This window comes from Diceros bicornis, chromosome 39 (genome assembly GCF_020826845.1).
Source record: "Diceros bicornis minor isolate mBicDic1 chromosome 39, mDicBic1.mat.cur, whole genome shotgun sequence".
Taxonomy (NCBI): Eukaryota; Metazoa; Chordata; class Mammalia; order Perissodactyla; family Rhinocerotidae; genus Diceros; species Diceros bicornis.
Window position 1 is genome coordinate 19,932,413 of NC_080778.1, and position 16,264 is coordinate 19,948,676.

The 16,264-nt window shown below is 37.1% G+C and overlaps 1 long non-coding RNA gene across 10 annotated transcripts in view; it reads left to right on the forward strand.

The window, feature by feature from the left end:
• LOC131399714 (uncharacterized) overlaps positions 1 to 16,264 on the forward strand; it is a 180,125-nt gene that overhangs the window by 116,488 nt on the left and 47,373 nt on the right. For 3 of the 10 annotated variants that reach the window (XR_009217206.1, XR_009217208.1, XR_009217201.1), the window contains one exon: positions 1,123 to 1,272. The exons of 4 other annotated variants lie outside the window; for them this stretch is intronic. This is a non-coding gene — a long non-coding RNA (uncharacterized LOC131399714). Of the gene's footprint in view, positions 1 to 1,122; positions 1,273 to 7,939; positions 11,473 to 16,264 lie in introns of those variants that run through there. 3 more of the 10 variants (XR_009217202.1, XR_009217204.1, XR_009217207.1) reach the window with 2 other exon arrangements.

The window sequence follows — 16,264 nt, forward strand, 5'->3', positions numbered from 1 at the left end:
AGAATGACTGGGGGACTCAGGGGATCAGCCCAAGGGGAAATTGAGTTGAGTATTTGAGTTGGAGATTAACGGGATATATTTACGTGTTTTGCAGTCAGTTTCAGTTCTGCTACATTGTTGCTAGCCATCCTGGTGTATGACTAGCTTCCAGGTATGCTGTCAGCAGCAGTTGTGCCAACCTACTTATCATTGTTATCCAAAGGGGTAGGTTCACACTCCTACCAAAATATGAATGTGTCCTTCAGCAACTGGCACTGAGGCCATGTTGGCAGTGAGAGAGAAGTGACCTTTAAAACCACAGATCAAGAAGCTGGCCTGTGGAATTTCTTCCCATCATCAGATGGGTTAAATTGTAAGTGTAATTGTAAATATAATTGTTTCTTCTGAACACCTAGGAATAAATGAAGTGTGGTTTTGTTAGAAGTATAGAAGTATACTTGATAAAGCATTATAAATATATCATTTTTTATGATTTTTTATGATCTGTTGGAATCACACAAAATAGAATTTATTAATTTCTGTATTTTAGTGCATAATTCTGTAGTGAGACTACAAAGAGTAGCATGTTTGTGTGAGAAGATGGGTGTTTAATGTAGCCATTGCAATGTATTAGATTGTATTTTAGCGTATATGATATATCTTGTTTTATTGAAGTCTGGTGGATCTGGATAAAATGGTATGCAAGACTGCCACCCACACAGTCAACTAACCTGAAGATAAACTATTTCCAGTGACCAAAATCCCACCTATACTTATTAATGAGTCAATGTAATAAAAGGGTAATTTGATCACATAGTTCTGTAGATCAGTACACATAGCGGTAATTTCAAAACGTATTCAAAATGTCTTGTGCATACTTAAATTTCAGGTTAAATTTGTATATATATTTTCAAAATTATGGACAATACAAAATCCATATGTAAGAGAAAGCCAAAATTTCACCCCCAAAAATAAAATATTGTGGCATAAAATGTCAAAAATGTCTGTTATTTTTGACAATGGGTGCTAATTATCCATGACAAGTTTTGAAGCTGAGAGAAATTTTCTCAACTATCAATTATTTTTTAAAAATCATCAATATTATTAGAGAAAGATTAATTTATCTTTGTATCCTCTCTATAGAAAATTATATCAAGAATTGTTAGATGAGAAGGCAATCAAAGGATATGAAGCTAAAACAGGTAGGAAAAAATATTACAGAGATATATTAGATACTTAATTGTAAAACTGCTATGGTATGTTATGTATAATATCTTTTATACCTCTGATTAATTTCACATTCTAAATTTTCACTTTCCTACCTAATTTTGTATTTTTAAATTATTTTAAAATTTTCTCTTTTGCAAAACCCTCAAATATACAGAAAGTTGCAAGTACAGCACAAAATACTTATTTTTCTTGAATTATTTGAGTTGCTAGCATTATACTATATTATTCTCAAAAATGTTAGTGTATATTTACTACATAAGAAGACATTCTCCTATATAGTCACTGTGCAGTGATAAAACTCAAGAAATTAACATCCATGCATTGTTACCATTGAATCTTCAAACTTCATTCAATTTTCCCTATTGTGCCAGTAATGACCTTTACAGCAAAAAGATACAGTTCAGGATCACATGTTTCATTTATTTGTCATGTGTCCTTCAATCTCCTTCAGTCTGGATCAGTTTTTTTTTTTTTTTTAATTTATTTTAAGAAACTTTTACTTTCAGGATCTTCACACTTTTGAAGATTATAGGCCATTCATTTTGTGGAATGCCGCTCCATTTGATTTGTCCAATTTTTTGGTAATTAGATTCTGGTTGAGAGTTCTTGGCAGCAATGTCACAGTAGTGAGTTTATTCTCATTGGATCCTGTCATGTGGACACAACTGTGCTTTGTCTCATTAGTGATGATATTAACGTTGATCACTTAAGTTGGTGTTTGCCAGGCTCTTTCACTGGAAAATTAATCTTTTCTCTTCGTTTTTCCAGGAAGTAATTTAGGACCCATTCCTAATCAGTATTTCAATTTATTAATTTGTTTATTTATGCCTATATGGACTCATGATTTCCTATTTTATACAATTGGCTATATTCATTTATTATCATTATTCATTTTGATGCTTAAATTGTCCAATTTTGGCCAGTGGGAGACTCTTCTCACTGACCTCCTTGTACCTTTTCTGAGTTTTCATTTTTCTTTGAGCATTTGTTTAGTTTCTTGTGCAATAAGATATTCCAGGCTCATTTTTTATTTTTCCTTGAGTCAGCCCTGGACCAACCACTTCTTTAAGGAACGCTGATTCCCTATAGGGGAGAGAGGTTCTTAGAGACCAAGATTGTACACTAGGTGTGCTCATTCCTTTTGGGAATATACTCCCCTCTCCTTGTGCGTGGTCATTTACCTTGTTCAGCTCTGCTAATGATTTTAGACTAAATTATTCAGTAAAGACAGGTAAGAGGATAAGAAGCAGAAGAGGAGGAGCCGTTAGTTTGAATTCTTTTTCTTAAAGAGGTTCTCTAAAATTATATAATCTTCAGCACTCCCCCAATCCATCCCTACTAAAATACTATATAAATTATTATGTTTACTATTTCTTGTCTGTTTCTCCTCACTAGCATGTAACATCCAAGAGAGCAAGGATTATTGTCTCTTTTTGTCCACTGATTTATTCCAAACTCTTAGAAAATTTCCTCATACATAATATTTAAAAATTATTAATTGAATAAATGAATAAATGGACTCATTTGAATTTTATTTCTTCAAAATCTGTCTTCTAAGTCTAATTTTTTTTTTGATCATGAGTTCTCTCTTTGTATTTAAGCTACGTGTTTGGAGATATTACTTATACTTAGTATTCCAGGTCATTACTTCTGTAAGAATTAGTGGCATATTTAAATGTAAAGTATATTTAGTTGGGAAGTCATGATTTCACTCCAGAATTTGTGTGTTGCACTATAAATTAAAGCAATGCTGTTATCATTTTTTTGATGTTGTTTTTTAAATTGCCATGTAACTCAAGGACCACTGCTATTCCCCAAAGCGGCACATTAGTCCACAAAAAGTGCCTTTTCATAGCTTAGGGAAAAAGACATTCCCTCCAGGTGGCTCAGTTTCATGGTTACATGACTTGCCCCGCCGACAGTGTTTTTTCTGTTAATAAAAAATGTGCACCTTCCTCTGCGAGTGTGTGGCCCTTAAGAGGGTGCATGGCTTAGCAAACACATTAGGACTGGATCTCAGGTCCTGTGTGCTCTACTGGCTAGGTGTCTCATGTAGTGAACAACTTGAATAACTTACAGAGTGGCCCCGTGCATCAATTTCAGCAACTCTAATGTACCAAGAATGAACTTGGTTTCTTCTAACCTATTTTCCTATTTATAGCTGCTGTGCCTCCTTAGGTGGGTTGTTATTTTTCTCTGGCTGCTCTTTGGGAAGCGGGTCTAATTGGCTATGTTCCCCAAGTGGCTTAGTTCTGAGAATGTTGAAAGGCACAGCAGTGTCCACCCTTGTGGGCTGGAAGTGCAGGTGTAAGCAGAATGCCATTTCTTGTGAGATCCACCAGGAAGTATTCTCTCTGCTTCCAGATTTTCTTGCACTCTTTCAGCTCTGGGCACTGTGTGTTCATCCCATCGCACAGGGTCCAGGGATGTGTGTTGATGTTGACTTTCTCCACTAGTTACCAGTCCATCTCTCAGAATCAAGCTCTTTTAATGATTTACTAGATTCTGATCCTTACCTTGGTGCTTTCTGCTGCTGGTCTCCTGGGTGTTTCCCAACCTACAGGAGAGAAAGCCCTGTATAAGGTCTCTCTGCTGAGGCTCCTATAGTGCCCAAATTGTCACTACCGTCCAGCAGTCCTTCTGCCCCAGTAGGCATTTAGCTAAAGAATAGTATACATATTGGAAATGGCGGGGGGAGGATTAGAGTATTAGGGCAGGCAAATGCTAGAAAACAATCCCAAATGCCAGATCTTAGAAGGGTAGCACAATAAGTGTATTTCTCACTCATATGAAAGCTCATTGTGGTCAACAGGGGCTGTGGGAAGCTTTGTGCTATGCAACCATTTAGAGATCCTTCCTTCTTGTGACAACCAGAAAACGTGGAAGAGACAAAGAGTAGATGATTGTAAGAGATTTTCAGGCTGATCTGGAAGTCACATGCATGATGTTGACCTATATTCCATTGGCCAGAACTTACCCATATGTCTTCAAACTGACTCCACATTAGCTGGGGAATGTAGCCTTCCTGTCAACCCAGTAATAAAATTAACCATATTTAGTGAATGCATAGCATTCTGTCTGCCAAAGGTAATAAGTCACATTCAGCATACCATCTTCTTGGAATTATCTCCTCCTTTTTTCTTTTTTTCTCATGAATGGTTTTAATAATGGAATAGAAAATAATTGGAAGTGTATTAAATATATGATGCATAGATTGGAGAATATTGCAGTAGTGGATATGTGAAATGATGAAGCCTGAACTAGAGAAGTGATGGTATGAATAAAGTTGAGGGGAAGATGAGGTAAGTTATTACACAGGTTCAGAGAGGAGTTGGAAGCTTATTGGACCCAGGCACCAAGTAAGAGACAGAAGTGCCATTTATGCCTGTAAAGTTTACTGGTGGGTGGAATGATGGTACCATAAACTGAAATGAAGAACACTAAAAGAGGAGAAGACTTCACGTGGAAAGTAATGAGTTCCATTTGGATATTCAGTTCTCCTTTGGTATCCTTAGGGGATTGATTTCACAACCCCTCTGGATATTAAAATCCAGCAGATACTCAAGTCGCTTATATAAAATGGCATAGTATTTGCATATAACCTACATACATCCTACTGTATACTTGTAAATCATCTCTAGGTTACTTATAATACCTAATATTATGTAAATAGTTGTTATTCTATATTGTTTATGGAATAATGACAAGGAAAAAAAGTCTGCACGTGTTCAATACAGACACAACCATTGAAGGCCTTCCCATCTGCAGCTGGTTGAGTCTGCAGATGCAAACCCATGAATAGAGAGGGCCGACTGTAGTAGACTTGAATTTCCAGAAGGAGTACAGAAGGTGGTGTCCAGCAGGTACATAGAAATGTGGTACTGGAATTTAGAAGAAGAGTCAGGGCCGGAGATTTAATTGGTTGTTTGCGTAAGCATGAGACCTTAATTCGTGCAATAAAAGCATACCAATGGAAGGCTGAAAGTAATTTTATAAAGGGGTCCGTGGAAAAGGCAAAGAAGGAGAATTAGTGAGAAAAGACAGAATTTCCTTCTTTCTGAGGAATAAAAGGTATTTCTACAGCCCACGGCCAAGGAGAAAGAGGTCAAAAAATATGAGATGTTAATTCTCTTGGGGTGGGAGTGATTTGCTCAAGATTAGGAAAAATAAATAAATCTTCAATCTTGATTGGTTTAGTGTTTTTACTTCTTTGCTGCTGAAAGCGTCTTTGCTATCTTATTTTCTTTGATGGTTTTATAAGATTTTCAGAAAAATTGGTATTACACAGTTGGGTGAAGGATCGTTATTTTATTATGAAATTATTTTCAACTTATACCCTAAAAAAGAGCGCTGGATTCATCAGATCCAATGATCTGTTCTTGGTTTCACATACTTAATTCTCTTATACTCAGTGAATGGCAATGCATGAAGAGTAGGCTGTTCAAGAAAAAGTCCCTGCAAAGAGGGAAGATGAAAGGTAATTGATCATCTAGAAATATTACATTATGAGCTACAGTTAAGCACAAGATAAATTATAATATACTATCATTGCAAAATTAGTATAGCAGTTAGACATTATTAGGATTATAATATACACTCATTCAAGAAGACATCCTCAAAAATTTGTTTTGTTCCGAGCATTTTTCTAGAACCTGGAGATAGGTGGGCAGATAAAATACAGACTCTAGTACATGCAAGGAGCTCTAATCCAGCAAGGGAATCAGTCCATATGTGAATAATTATTGCAGAATAATAAATGATTGTAGAAATGTGTCAGAATGCTGGAGGACTTAGGACTAATTCATCCTCTCAACATATTGGGGTTATTTAGTTTGGAGGAAAAATATACAGGTGCCCCTGGGTTTTATCTCATCATTACTGCTATTGAGCAGCAGGAAAGGTTTTTTTCTATGATACCATCAGCAGTTTAATGTTTACTGTTTATATACAAAGATCAGACTGCACTGGAGGGTGACATATAAGGATGTGGTTAAGGATTTTGACCAATATATAAGGATAGTGAGTCAGTCAAGAGGAAGAAACACAAATCATAGCAAGCTTTGGAAAGTTTTGCAATCATCCAAAGCATATTCAGCATGAAAGCCTTAGACTAGCATTTCTTCCACCCATGCACACATGAAAAACCTGTCTCAATCACAGTATTTTTAATGCAAAATACTATATTTTAACATGGTTTTGCTTATTGAGAATATTTTGGATGATGTTCCTATTTTAAAGGATTTTTTTTATTTATTTAAAGATATTTAAAGAAATAGCTTCTCCAGTTTCCTATGATTCTTGGGGATAAAATATATTCTGGAAATAAATTCTTTCTAATTTTGGGTTCCCTAAGTGGGGATAACAAAAGGGAATCGCCAATCTTTGTCACAGCAGTTTTTCAAATGATAGCATCTTTCTATCCTACCAGTTTGTAGAATTACCTCCATGAAAGAAAAGGTCGATGCCAGACATTTTCCTGCAATCTGGACCAAGTGTCTAAGATGAATTGGCATGAGAGGGTTTGGAAATAGGGAAGGAATAGCAAGTTCTTGGCTGTATTCATGCATGTTTGTTTTCAGATCATGTAACATGTAAGGAAAAATACAAATACCTTCTTTTATAAAATCAATTTTAACTTAATTCCAAAGTAATACATATTTAGGGCCCAGTGTTCAGCTTTATCAAGATATAAAAATTCCTTTTAATTAATTAATTCATTCATTCATTCAAGAAGTGTTAAATTTTCTCACTGTTCTTTGAACTAGAAATACCATAAAGACTCAGATAGACATTCTCTGACCATGGAGTTTAAAGTTAGCAGGTAACATAAACAATTAAAAAGGAAATTGAAATAAATGTAATAAGTGCCTTGATGAAGGATGCCCCGGTGCCATGGGAGCACATAGCAGGAGCACAAATCTGATCTGTGATGTGTGCATGTTTGTGTGTGTGTGTGCACACATGCAGATGCACATCAGGACTTTTCCCAGGAGGACTGATGTTTATACTGGTATCTTAAAAATGAATATGAAATAGAATAAATAGAATATAGGATTGATCACCCATGGTGTGAGCAGGAGAATAAAACCAAAAAAGAATAATGGCCTTGAAACCAATCATTTCTTGTGCGTTCTCAGGTAAGTAATTGAACGTTCAGATTATTCATCATTTGAGTATCTTTTAGCCTGAAATTCAATGACTTTATCAAATTAATCTTGAGTGGTTAAATTTTTTCTTTCTGCTTTGCAAATTTTATGACTCCTGATTAACCAGACACTTTACAGCTATGACTTATCCATTTTAATTCTGAAGACTGTCCAACATTAAGAAAATATCTCAATCCAGGGGCAAGTTGAGAATTTTCATTGAGCAGAAAGCTAGAAATTCAATTAAATGAGAGTTTTGACTTCCAAAAGATGTGTTGGCTGAAAAAATATAGTTCTGCAGTTCAGATTTCTTGGGTGCAGTGGAATAGAGGGCATGAATTCTAGGATGATAGCGGAAATGCAGTTTCTTTCATGGTCTGAGGTGGAGAAGAGTTTAGTAGGAGAGCAAGTAATGGTGATATTGTCATGAATTCTGATCACTGAAGTAAACCAACTAGCAGGGGATTTATTTCTGTCGTGTTATGAGAAGCATATCTAGGGAGAGATGAGGAAAAATATTAGAATTTATGTTGTCCTTCAATATTGGTTCCACAAATATTTACTGAGTATTTTCTGTTTGACAGATACCATGCTAGGCACTTAAGGAGTTCAGAGTCTAATGGGACTGGCAGATATGAAAAGCCAATTATTTCATCAATAATAGCAATAGCTAATGCTAAGCAGTGCTTACTCGGTGCGAGATCTTGTGCTAAGTGCTTCACATGGCTTCTCTGATTAAGTTCTCACAACAGTATTGGAGACAAGGACTATTATTAACTTAATTTTATATAAAAGTAAACTGAGGCTACAAAGTGAGATCAGTATTCTATCTCAGGTCACTCAAGCAGTGCAGTAACTGCCGTCAGAGAAGTAAATGCAAAGCTTGTTTTTTCTTGTGAATATTTAAAATAAATATTTTATTTGTGAATATCTTTAGATATACGAAGATAGTACATAGTTCCCACATACCCCTCACCCAGTTCTAGGTGTAAGAGTTCCTTTATATTACCATCTTATATTTCTGTGATACATTTGTCGAAACTAGGAGACGCACATTGCTATTAACTAAACTCGAGACTTTATTCAGATTTTACCAGTTTTCCCCTTGTTTCTATTCAGGATCCAATCCAGGAAATCCTTTTATTTCAGGTTATGTTTTAAGTCCAAAGACAGAGCATAAAGAGGGTCACTAAGTTAGCTTGAGAATGGCAGCCTGGATGATGTGAGGCAGGGATAGAGGAAGACTTCCAAAGAGGAGGTGATGCTTGAACTTGGCCTTGAAAGTTCAGGTAGAATTATCTAAGCAAAAAGCAAGGGAAGAGCATTAAAAACAAACACAAAAACATGTAAAAATATGGTATAATTGGGTGAATTGTGAGTAGTTTAAAATGATTGCAGTAAATGATGTATTTAGAAAACTGACAGGAGGTGAGACTAGGGAGTTAGGCCAGAGTGGAAAGTCAGAGGCCTGGATACCATGTTTAAGAATTATCACTTTATATTACAGGCTTTCAAAGCCATGGAAAGGTGGGAGCAGAGGAAGAACCGTCAGGTTATCATGTTTGAAAGCTAAGTCTTGTAGTACTACGGAAGTATAAAAGTTGGATTGTCCAAGAGAGATTATTTAGGGTCTATTGTCATAGTCTGGGTGGGAAATAAGGAAAATGATAAAAACCTAAACAAAGTCTATGCCCGTAGATATGGAGAAGAAGAGTCATAATTGAAAGACATGAATGGGTTTAAGTTAACATCACTTGAGAGAGGTTAGGCTTCAAGGTTGCTCTTTGGTTTATTACATGAATGGTTGTACTATTCATTGCGATGGGAAATAAAGACAGGCAGATAGAAATGGGAAGAAAATTGAGTTCAGTTTTTGACATCTCTTTTCTAAAGGCTCTTTGGTACCACCAGTAGAAGAAGACCAAAGGCAAGTGAAAATAAGGTTATGGGGATCATATCTGAGATGATGATACATACTGAGAATTCTTTGCATCATATTCATGGTATTAAACCCAGGCTCAGTGAGAATGTATAGGATGACAGTAACTCAGAATCTAGGATTAAATGGGAAAACAACTAAGAATGAGCTCATGGAAAGGGAGGAGGAAAGCTGTAGTAAATGCTGACAGAGAAGAGAATCTCAAAGGGGAAATGTGGTCAGCTTTGCCCAATGCTTCACAGTTGTTGAAAAAATAAGGAATGAAAGTTCAACACTTCTGGCTTTAGCTCCAACACGTAAAGATCTTGGCAGTCGTCAGTCCTGTCTTTACAACAAGAAAAAGGATGAACAAACTGAAAATCAACGACTTTTCTTGGACCCATTAGAGGACTGAGGTTATAGGGCAAATCGTCACTCCCAAATCTGGAGAGTTAAGTGAATACCAAAAGTGACAGCTGGCATCTGTTACCTGGAGCAGGACACACTAGGGCCCTAAACTGGTAGGGAGATGTAAATGGTAACTTTGACGAATTGTGGAGGAATGTGGGCTGCCTGGGAGAAAGAAACTCCAGAGAAACCCCATTTTTATGTGTTTTACCTCCAGAAACATCACCGGGTCCTCAAGGTAAAGACAAGGAAGATCTCTTCATGGCTCTGGGAAGGGGAGGGGAAAATTAACCATTGTGAAATAAGCCCAGAGCATTCTTCATGACAAAGGCCTACTCAGGGGGAAATACTTTACCAGAGCCTTTTCCCACCCAAGTGAGGGGCCTTTCCCAGACTCCAGCCCTCTCTAGACCTTTTGTCTCACATAAGGGTAAAAAAGCTATAAACATGTGTGAAGGTAACAGTGCAGAGACACAAGCCCACCGCAAGAATGATATTTAATCATAAGATTATAGAAAGTTTCCCCTCCTCACAACAAATTGCAATAAATAACGGTGGATCATAGCTAAAAGAGCTGCAAGAAATTGACCCTGTCTGAAGAGCAGTACAAAGAGGAGCCCCATTGTCAAAAGGGAGACAAAATAAGGACATTAGAGGCACTTGAAGCCTGTGGTCCCTACAGGTACAGCAAATGTTACACAAAACACAGCTCCTAGCCATATAACATAAAACCTTAAATGACAATGTCTATGTTCAGATTTCAACACAAATTGCAAGGTGACCTAGAAGGCAGTACACAAAACCAAACAAAGAAGTACCCAAACCCCCCTAGTATGAAGAGACAAAACAAGATCAGAACCAGATTAAGACACAGATTTTAGAATTATCAGACAGGGATTTGAAATAACTATGATTCATATGTTAAGGACTCTAATAGAAAAAGTAGACAACATGCAAGGATAGATGGGTAATACAAGCAAAGAGATGAAAACACTAAGAAAGAATCAAAATAAGTGTTAAAAATCAAAAACACCATAACAGAAATGAAGAATGCCTTTGAGGGACTCATCAGTAGATGAGACATGATAAGGCAAAAATCAGTGTGCTTGAAGATACGTCCTTAGAAACTTCGCCAAATGAAATTCAAACAGAAAAAAAAAGGACAACAAAAAAACCAGAACAGAATATCCAAAAACTAGGGCAATTTCAAAAGTTGTAACATGTGCATAATTGAAATACTAGAATGAGAAGAAAGAGAGAAAGGAGCAGAAGAAATATTTAATATAATAATAGCTGCAAATTTTCCAAAATTACTGACAAGACATGAAACCATAGACCCAGGAAGCTCAGAAAACACTCACAGGATAAATATGAAAAATTCTACACATAGGTACGTTGTCTTCAAACCACAAAGAAACTAACACAAAGAGAAAATCTTGAAAAACTCCCAGAGATGGGCGAGAAACACTTTGCAAATAATGGCACAAGGATAGGAATTACAGTGTTCTCATCAGAAATCATGCAAGCAAGAAAGGAGTGGAGTGAATTATTTAAATAGTGGAAAGGAAAAAACATACTATGAACCTACAATTCTACATCTATAGAAATTATCCTTCAAAATGAAGGAGAGATAAAGACTTCCTCAGACAAACAGTAACTGAGGGATTTCATTGTAGCAGATCTTCCCTGCGAGAAATGGTAAAAGAAATTCTTCAGGGAGAGGGGAAATAAATGATATGATCAGAAACTTTTATTTCATAAAGAAAGGAAGAATGTTGGAGAAAGAATAAATGAAGGTAAAATAAATATTTTATTTTTCTTATTCTTAGTTGATCTAATAACTGTTAAAAGTAATAAGAGTAACAATGCATTGGATGATTATAGCATATGGGTAAGTACAATGAATGACACCAATGTCATAAGGGACAGGAGTAAGTATCCTATAACAGAATGTTCCCCATTCCTACTTCTGTCCCTTATTCCTTTGTGACGGAGGTGATTAGGCCATGATTAGACCCCTCATGAATGGGATTAGTGTCCTTATAAAAGACCCCAGAAAGCTCCCTTGCCCCTTCTGCCATGTGAGGGCAGAGTGAGAAGACAGCCTAGGAGGAGGCGGGCTCTCACCAGACATTGAGTCTGATAGCAACTTGATCTTGGACTTCCAGTCTCCAGAACTGTGAGAAATAGATTTCTGTTGTTTATAAGCCACCTAGTCTATGGTATTTTGTTATACGAGTCCCAACAGACTAAGACGAACAATACCTAGCAGTCCATATTATTATCCCAAGTATATAGATCAGGAATCTGCAGGTCAGAGAGCCTTGATAACTTGCTGAAAACCACACAGCCAGTTGACAGTGTCAAATCTTAACCTCAGGGCTATTCAATTTAGGTTTTGTATTCTTTCCTCTGTGTGGCCTGGCCTCCCAGGCCATCACTGTTGGGCTGAGCTCATGGCTCATACTAGATGGACTCAATTTTCAGCAATTGTGCTGTTTTTGACATATTATACATAAAAAATGCTTAAAGATGAATATTACATATGAAAGTGAACATTCTAATTGTATGTCCTTTTGAAGTTTTCATTTGTACATTTTAGTGAGAAACTTGAACATACCTTCATGCCTTCTCCAAGCTCAAACAACTGACTGATTCAGTCAGATCACTCCTAGTAAACCAGCAAATGAACAATTAGTGAAAACAATTACTCCATTGAAATGTCCTCTCTTCGTTTTGGTCAATACTATGACTGTGTATTTTGGATATAAAAATATCCCTTTCCTCTCACCTTCCCGGGTTCCAGCTCCTCCCTAATTCTCCCATCCGGTTCAGACTCTTCCCTGACATGCTCACCCTTGTTGTGACTTGTTCACCGTCTGTCTGCACCATTCCCTGCCCCAGAGAAGCCCACGTCTCACAGGGGAATGCTATCCTTGGCTCTCTGCCTCTGAGGCTGCTCTCTGTCCTAACAACAAAACCTACATTCAGACACCATCCCAAGAGTGGCCTTTGTGTCTCCACACGCTGCATCACTCACTCCAGGACACTTAGCTGTTCTGTTATCCATTTATGTGAAGTGACCTGAAGTGCCTCTGGGAACGGTAAGGGCAAGGTCAGCGCGCAGTGGGCATGATCAGCCAGGGTTTCCTTGAGAACACGGCTCTCTCTCTCATTGTCTCATCCTTATTCACTTCAATGATCATCCACAGGCACTCTAATTCCTCCTCCAAGGAGAATTGTTTTATCTCCGTTCTTAATAAAAGTTTAATAGCAGAGAGAGAACTTCGGTGGGAGCTCGTGTGAGGGAGATTTTTATTTCACCTAATATACCAGCGTATTATGCACTTGAGTAATCTATGGGCTGTTGTAAATAAACAGCATCTATTTACAGAGCTAAGCAAACTGTGTTTTATGATGCTATCCTTGAAACTTTCACACTCTGATCAGTAATAGCTCTCCCTCTCATTAGCGTGCATCCGTAAGACGCTCCTCTAATTAGCTATAAACTTAATGCTGAAAGCAGTCATTTCAAGTACTCTTTGTTATTAAAACAAATACCTGGAAATTGCACGATTAATACAAAAATCAATCCAATTTTAAGCCCATCATTTAAAGTAAACTTAACACACTCACTCCCACATGCGACATGCTTTCAGCAGATTTTCTTTGTATTTGAGGATCTCTAACAAGCCAGATCCTCCAGGAACACACATGGAGTCAAGAACTGGATAAAGGCATTTCCTCCATTTTTATAGTTACTTTCAAAGAGAGGTAAATTGACAGCAATTTTGGGGAAGGTGGAAATGTTAGTCTCAGTACCCCTGCTCGGATTCTGTTTTACCTAATCAGTGAATTTTTGGGCACACTTAACTTCGTTCCAGGAATTGAAGCCATAGAGATGATGACTCTCAAGAAACTTATCATATTGTAGGTTGAAGAAAGTAGACAGACGTGCGTGGACATAAATGTAGTGCACCACGATGGGGGCAACTGAATAGCTGTCCAGAGTACTCTGAGAGCATTGATGGGTTTAGCTGAAAAGGAAAGGCTTGAGAAAGAGGATTTCTAGGTTTATTTGGATTAATGTAAGTAATGATATAATAATGTAAGTAGTAGAATACACATTTGAAAGGTAGCACAGAGTAATTTAAAGACAATTAATCTCATCTCTGCCATTTGTTATCTGAGTAACCATTTCTGCATTTCGCAGCTGGGTGACCATGTGCCTTGGTGTTCTTGTTTTAAAGGTGGAGATGTGAGTACTGAAATGATGTAAGGGAATCTGAAGCACAGCACCTGATGGGAGCAGGTTCTCATTAACTTCTGCTCCTTTCCTTTTCCTTTTCTCCTTCTGTTTTTCTATTCCTTCCCTCTTCACCCCAGACACCTTCAACTAGACTGTTATACCATTTCACTGTCACACAATCTTACCACTTAATGTCTTTCTTGCACGTTCAAGTCATTTCTTCTGCCAGGAATGCCCTCCCTTTCCTTACCTTGCCCGGCAGGTCAGAATTCTGTTCTTTCTTTATGGTATACCATAAATCCTTCATCCAGGCCCATCCTGGTCTCTCCCTCTGCACTCTTTCCTCCTTCTGAATTTCCATTGCATTTTGCATATCTTTCTTGGTTCTTGTTCACATTATAGTGTACACTGGAGATACTGCCATGCATGTCTTATTCCTTTGTAGAACCTCAAGGGTGGGGTTAAATTCTCTGATAAATCTGTAAATCTAGTGCTTAGCACAGTGTCATAAATATGTAAAGGTTATGCCATAATTATTTTTAAACCAGTATGGGTTCTTCCATTAATTAAATAAAACTTTAGGTGTCCTTGGATTTGAAACATTTTTAAATGAAATTTACCTAACTGGGTAGTACCAAAATCAGAAAATTGAAAGACTAAGTGTGTGTTGAATCACTACAGGACCAATTGGTTGACTCCATATGCTCCTTACTAAGCAGAATGATGAAAAGGCCTTTGTTTAGAGTCATTCTCTTATTAGACAAAGAGCTCATTATACCATCCCCTAAAGTTTGACTTGGGCTCAGGAGAATTCTCCTAAACTGAAAAAAAATAAAAAAAGAATTGTACCATGCAATTGGACACTGCATAGCCATTCAAAACCACATTAAAAAAATAATTAATGAGGAAATAATCATATGGAATATTGAATGAAAATTGTGAGATGCCAAATGATATATGATTTAAATTTAATATCAAAAATAAAATGTACTGAAATGTAACTAAATGTTTTAAGTGACTTTGAGTAAAATAAAATGCTGATGATTTTTACTTTCTCCATTTTATTTTTCTGTATTTTTATTAATTTTTCCAACAAATGTTGATTACTTTTATAATCAGGAAAACAATGAAAATGTATTTTTAATAGAGCAGTGCTTCTCAATCAGGGGTGGCTTTGTCCCCCAAAAGACATTTAGCAATTTCTGGAATATTTTTGTGAGGACTCGGGGGGAGGGTGGAGGCCAGCGATGTTGCTAACACTTCTACAAATCATAGGACAGTCCCCCCACAACAAAGAATTATGCATCCCAAAATGTCAATAGTGCTGAAGTTGAGAAACCCTGTAATAGAAGGGAAGCAACCAAAACATCCTGAATGAGGAATTGACTCACCAAACCATGGTACATCCATCAATATAGTGGACTATTGTGCGTGTCTTCAAACTTGCACTGCCAAAATATTTATTGAGATGGCAATTTCATTAGTGCTTTCTTATCCTGAGATGTCTCTATTTCCTTACACAAAGGCTCTTTGGTTTGTTCTAAAATATATATTCTAAAATATATTATCCTGGGGCTGGCCAGGTGGTGTAGTGGTCATGTTTGCACGCTCGCCTTCAGCAGCCTGGGGTTTGCAGGTTCGGATCCTGGGTGTGGACCTACGCACCACTTGTCAAGCCATGCTGTGGCAGCATCCCATATAAAGTAGAGGAAGATGGGCATGGATATTAGCCCAGGGCCAATCTTCCTCTGCAAAAAGAGGATCGGCAACAGATGTTAGTTCAGGGCTCATCTTCCTCACACACACACAAATATATATATATATATATATATATATATATATATATACTATCCTTTGTGACATACATTTCTTCTTATGTTCCTGACAAGGAGGAGAGTTCTTTGGGAGTAAGATAAGCCCTTATTTACCACTTCCCTCAACTTACCTTACACGGTGCTGGTACGAGGAGGTAGCTCTGTAGTTTTTATGGCTAATCATTTATATCCATCCTCCTGAATCTAAATACACTTTCACTTGTACATGACTGAACTCCAACTCAATGTTCCTCAATATTTGGTCTAATCGGCATATATGCGTATGTATGTATGTACGTATCTAAAAATACTGTAGTTTAAAGGCCAACAGGATTGAGTTAGCTCCTGGAATCTTAGAAACTCAGAGTGTAACAAAAGCAGTTTCTCCCTGTGTGTTTATTTATTCTTTCAGGCTTACTTACATAATGAGGATATGACTTTTGTCAGCTCTGGGGTCATATTTTATATACTCATGATTATGGAGGAAGGAAAGATTCTTTCATGACTACTTAACATTCCA